Below are 6451 nucleotides of genomic sequence, written 5' to 3'. Positions count from 1 at the left end.
CAACTACAAGCGTCAAACGCTCAAACATTGTTAACAGTGCTGACACACAGGATGCTTTCCAATTGCAATATCCCTAGACACTTTCGTGCACAAAAGAATCGTATCTTGAAATAAGGTGAAAATGATAAAAGTGAGCGAATTTACTAGAATACTGATTATTTCATTGGCCAACACTTAATAAATTTGATCGCTTTTGTAATTTTCACCTTGTTTGAAGATATAGATTCGACCCAAGTTACATTTCAATTGTCATCGACACAACACTACACATCTGGGAATCGATTCTATATCTTCCAACAAAGTAAAAATTACAAAAGCGAGCAAATTTATTAGATGTTGACTAATGAAATAATCAGTATTCTAGTAAATTCGCTCACTTTTATAATTTTTATTTCAAATTTGATAACCATTTTTTCAAACAGATCTTTGCCCATGGGATTTCCCTTCTCATCTATCTTGGCTGACATAGTAATTCAAGACCTGGAAAAAAACATATTTTCTAGTATGAATATACAACATTACAATCTATTATAGATATGTGGATGATATTATTTTGGCCGTTCCGATCAACCAAATGAACGGAATTCTAAATAAACTTAACTCGTATCATAACAGACTGAAATTCACTTCTGAACACAATGATGACGGTTTTATTAATTTTCTTGATGTGAGTCTAAAAGTGGAGGATAGATGCATTAAGTTTGACAATTACAAAAGACCGACGAACTCGGGATGATATCTTGGTTACAAATCAAATTATCCTGTAGAACATAAAAGAGGTCATAATCAGTCAATCAACTCGATGGAATTCTCTTTTTGTCACATCCTAAATACCATAGCGATAACATTGAATCCATGATTAATATTCTATTGTCTAATGATTACCTCTTGGACATAATTTTTTCCACAATCAATAAAAGAATTAATACTTTATCAAAACGGAATAATTTATATAATAATACAAGGGATGATTATGACTATAATAAGAATTTTATAAACAAATATTTTACAATACCTTATATGAAGGATATCTCGGAGAAATTTAAAATGATTGCGGAAAAAAAATAATTTTAAAATAGCAAACCGATCAATACGTTAAATTCCATTATTAAATCGGGTAAAGACCGATTAGAAAGAATGGAACAATGTAATGTCGTATATAAAATAGTAAAGTTGCCTTGATTGTGACTCCACTACGTGGGCCAAACTAAAAAGAAAATTAAAACTAGAATAAATGAACATAAAACTAACATTAGAAAATTAAATAGCGCTCATAATGTTGTCTCACAACATCAATCTGAATATTGTCACAAATTTAATTGGGATAATATCCAGATATTAGATATAAAACCATTCTTTCAGAAGAGACTAACGTCAGAAATGATCTACATAAAGAAATAAAATAACGAAATAAATAACAAAACGGTCGAAAAATTATCAGAAGCATTCTTGCCTTGATAAACATAACTTCTTCCACATAATTCTAGAATTTTCCACTCGCAGGACATAAATTGTATATAAACCGTCTTTTATGATTAGAGTTAGATATTTTCTTTTTGATTCTTGAACAGTGAATATGTTTTCCAAGTCTTGGATTCCACAACTCAATTTATTGTTAACGCAGGCATCATAATTTTTATATATTGGGTCGTCTAAAAAGTATCCGCGGTACTTTGTCACTAGATATATAACCATCAACACACATCTAGTGACAAAAAACCGCGAATACTTTTTAGATGACCCAATATATCAAAGTTAAATTTATTTTTTCAATTGAAGAACTATTAACATTATTTATAAATTTCACATTTAATAGAATCTGGAAATTATGTGTTTTAATAAGTTCGTGACAAAAAAACTTTTGTGACAAAAAAACGACAATTGGCTTCTGAATTATTTGACATGATTTTATGGATTAAAAAAAATTGTTGTATAACAATAACCTAAGCGTCAAGCGCTTCGAAAATATAATTGTAATCGAGCGTGTAAAATGTTCTATATCATTATGATAACATGAATAAAATTTATGCAAAATTAAGTTTTTTGTTCTCAACATTATGTTATTCTCAACATTAAGTTACACATATTATTATAATTTTGTAATAGAAGATGGCTTGATATGTCTATTATATTGTATTATTTTTATTCTATTGTAATCTATTAAAATATAAATATTTCGCTGCTAACAGCTTGCACTCGTGGTGTATGCCTTTTTAATTACATTGTTTATAATTTTTACTTTGTTTGAAGATACAGAATCGACTCCCTGTACTCAGTCGAGGACTGTATAAGTTGGGGGTCGATTCTGCATCTTCAAACAAGGTGAAAATTACAAAAGCAGATTTATTAGATGTTGACCAATGAAATTATTAGTATTCTAGTAAATTCGCTTACTTTTGTAATCTTTACCTCGTTTCAAGATACAGAATCGATCTCCTGGTGTTTTCTAGTGACAATTATATGTTACTAACTGTGGCAATTATTGGGTCATCTAAAAAGTATCCGCGATACTTTGTCACTAGATATATAACCATCAACACACATCTAGTGACAAAAAACCGCGGATACTTTTTAGATGACCCAATATAAATGACGTTGAGTGGCCGGCACTTCTATTTTTTTTTTGTTTAATAATAGGCGGAAAAAGCTACATTTAATCTAAGGTCAGGTTCACACCTTGACGGAAAAACGAAAAGCGGAAAAGCGGAAGCCAATCAGAAGTCGCGGAAAGACAGAACAAGCGAAATGTACCATCTACTACTATTGCGAGTTCCGATTGGCTTTAGCTTTTCCGCTTTCCGTTTTTCCCTCAAGATGTGAATTCGGCCTAACTCTACCCGAAATGGATCTCAACCGTGCACAGCGTACATATTCTGTTCCAATTGAATCGTGCACAATGTTACACTGTATATTCCTGTGTATATTTGTGTTAAGATGCGTTAAACAATTGGAAAGCACTCATACTGTATTGACCGTGTTGATCACCATTGCGATATATATAACCTAATTCTTTTTTTTATTGCTGATAGAGGATTCGATGCAATCAGAATAATCTAATAACTGTTTAATTCAGCGTATTAATATCGCAAATGATACATGAAAAATACGAAAAACATTGAATCTGTCGTTTAAATGTTAAATTTAGCGCTTCTCGTCTTTTTTACGTATAAAATTGTCGTTCTAATAGTTTTGCGACAAAAGACGTCACGTGAGCTTTTTTGTCGTTGAAATGGCCAGTTTGAGCAGTTCGTTAAAACCTTAATGGTCCGTATTCAGAATGCGTTTACAACACGATGTTAGCGCGCTAACATACTATACTTTATGTTATGCATATTATAGAAGATAAGACTCCAAAGATAAAAACGCGATTTTATCGATTAAATTCGGACTATTGGCGAAAGCAATACTAGAAACAACCAATCAAATTTTGACCACAATTTATTCTCCTAGGCTGGTATTCATAATCGGTTCTTATTTTAAGAACGTCTTAAGTTCTAAGTAGCTAATGCGGCCTTCTGATTGGTTCGTGACTTCTTAAAACCGCATTTAAGACGGTTTCAAATATAAGAGCCGACTATGAATATCAGCTCTATTGCACATCCTCAGGAATAGTACATACGCCATGGACATATATTTATATGCCTAGTTTACATCGTACTTGATACACGTACTAACTAAAGTACTATAATATGAGTATTCGCATCCGCCATTTTTAGTCCTTTTCTCACTGTCTTGCTCCTTTCTTCAATCCTTTGCTCTCTCTCTCTCTCTCTCTCTCTCTCTCCCCCCACTCCGTCGCTAAATTAAGAAAACTGAAGAGAGACTAAAGAGTGGGGAAGTGACTAAAAATGGCGGATACGAATACCTATATTATAGTGCTTTAGTACTAACTAGTAACTTTCTATTAAATTATTTTATGATGTTTTCCAATCTGGATTGATGTAATAATGTTTTGTGCTTTCCTATTGGTAGAGTGTGTAACGTCAACCAATAGCGAAGCATTTTTCAACTCAAGTTGATGCAAACTCGATCGGGCCGTAAACGCTATTAATTTTAGCGTAATTTTTGTATTTAAAGAATGATATACAAAATTAGTACAATATGCATCAAAATGATTAATCAAGTATACATATCGTATCTTTATACACAATGCGACAAATATGTTCCCGGACAGGGCCTGAAAATCATAATTGAAACAACAATATGCATATTTTTTGGTTTTATTATTCAAAATATTCTCCTCTGGCTTCAATACACTTGTTACAGTGATTCAATAGTGATTCAAATGCATGTTCTAGCTCAGTTTGCGGAATTGCCTCTATTGCCTGTGTAGAAGCTGATTGGATAGTCGGAATGTTATCAAAAAAGCGTCCTTTCAATTTCAATTTCAATTTTAGGAATAATAAGAAGTCGCAGGGGGCAAATCAGATGAATACGGTGGATGGTTTAACACAGAGACACGATTTCGAGCCAAACATTGATGGACAATCAATGAAGTGACTCGGTGCATTATCATGCAACAAAGACCAATCTTCTGGATCACGATATTCGGGACGAATACGATGAATTCTGCCCATCAATCGCTTTAAAACTTCAAGATAATATGCACCAGTAATTGGTAAATTTCTACCTCGACCAAAATTCGTGTCCGAGAACATATTTGGCGCATTGTGTATGCCGAAATTAGGATCATTCAATAGAAAGTTATTACCCGTACCAAATGCATGATGTAAACTAAATCATAGTCAGTTCTTATTTCAAAACCATCTTAAACACGGTGTAAGAATAATAGGTGATCCCACTCACGCATTTTTGCCCAGAAAAGCTGTGACGAAATTGAAATAGTTCAGATACGTAATTTTAGAGGGCATAATGATCCAACATACCTAAATGGCCTTTGTAATCTATTCAATTTACAGTCATTCAAGTGGTGTTTTTTTTTATGATTAAAATTTACAGCATATATCCTCTTCCACAACTTTCATGATTTCCCTAATTGTCCCATCAATCATGTGTAATAAATGTACTAATAAATCATAAAATTATTTATTTGTAATAAAAAATTATTTATTATGTTGTTTGTAAACATAAAATTTTTTTAAACCTAAAATTGTTTATTATGTTGTTATAAACGGAAACCAATAATTAGCGTTAACATTCTGAAAGATTTTCTCTGTATCACAATGCGCATTCGTTATGATAGATATGTAAAACTTTATGAACTGTCTGGAACTACAAACTTAACTTGATCAGACTCTTTTCTGAAAACTAGCCCATCAATAAGATCATATTTATTATCGTTATTTTTTCTAATTGCTGAGCGATTGATTTAATATTCGGGGCTAATTGCCTGAGCTGAAGCTCCTTCTCGAGAAGCATTATCGCGGTAGACGCTATTCTGCTTAACGCGTCCACATGAGTCATTTTTTGTCCACTCTGTTCAGTGATAAACGTATAATTTTGCAATTATAAAATCAAACAAGCTACGCGCGGATTAATATTTGCCTTATTTATAGCGTGAACCAATGCATTACAATCTGACTTTAAATGGTATTCCCGCCAAGTAAAAATGGAAACATTCCTTGTCCTTTACGATATGGCCAGCATCTCCAGCTCGAAAAAATGAACTTTCCGCTTCATTGGTGGATTGACTGTAATAGACTAAGGGGATCAACGCACCGATCAGTTGTTTTCACAACTATACTCATATTAGTCTTATCATCATTTCTTATTATCAGTTCTTATCAGTTAAATATTTCTTTCTTGTAAAAAAATCATATATTTTAATAAGAGATAAAGATTTATTTTTCTATTAAATCTTGTATAATACGAGGTTTTTTTATTTTCTTCTTGAGGTTGTCTTCTTTCATCATGGTCTGAAGAAATCTAATTCCACGCATTTTATATGCAATAATGCCTTAATACCTCGTGTTATAGTAAAACTGATTGATGAAGATAATGCTGTAAAACAAGAAATTGCTATAAACAGACAAAGAGAAGCAAGTAGATCTGCTATGGAAATCGTGGATAAAACTTGAATAAGCAATAATTATAACATATCAATATGTCAAGAGTTACGTATTTTAGAAAAAGGATCCATCTTGTATAAGACTTAATGTTTTGGGTCAAACATCGTTCATTTGTGAGAAGGGATTAATAGAAGGATTGCAATAATCAAGCATCTCCGATTTATAAGAAGCAATCAAGTCAATATTATCCTTATCATTTTTTTTTACTTAAAAATATACATAGAAAGTGCAAATAATGACGTAGGAATGCACTCGTTGAAAACGTACTCGTTGAAAATAACATATTGTGGTATTAGTCCATTTTGAAATTGATACCTCATAGAGGTCAAACTGTCCATTACGGGGGGTCGTGCCTGTGGAGACTTTTTATCAGGGCGACAAAATCTACGACACAAATTTTCAGCCAATTCGACCGAAATTAA

This window comes from Acromyrmex echinatior, chromosome 11 (assembly GCF_024713525.1).
Source record: "Acromyrmex echinatior isolate Ae372 chromosome 11, ASM2471352v2, whole genome shotgun sequence".
In the NCBI taxonomy this organism is placed as follows: Eukaryota; Metazoa; Arthropoda; class Insecta; order Hymenoptera; family Formicidae; genus Acromyrmex; species Acromyrmex echinatior.
Note: the sequence above shows the minus strand (reverse complement) of the source record.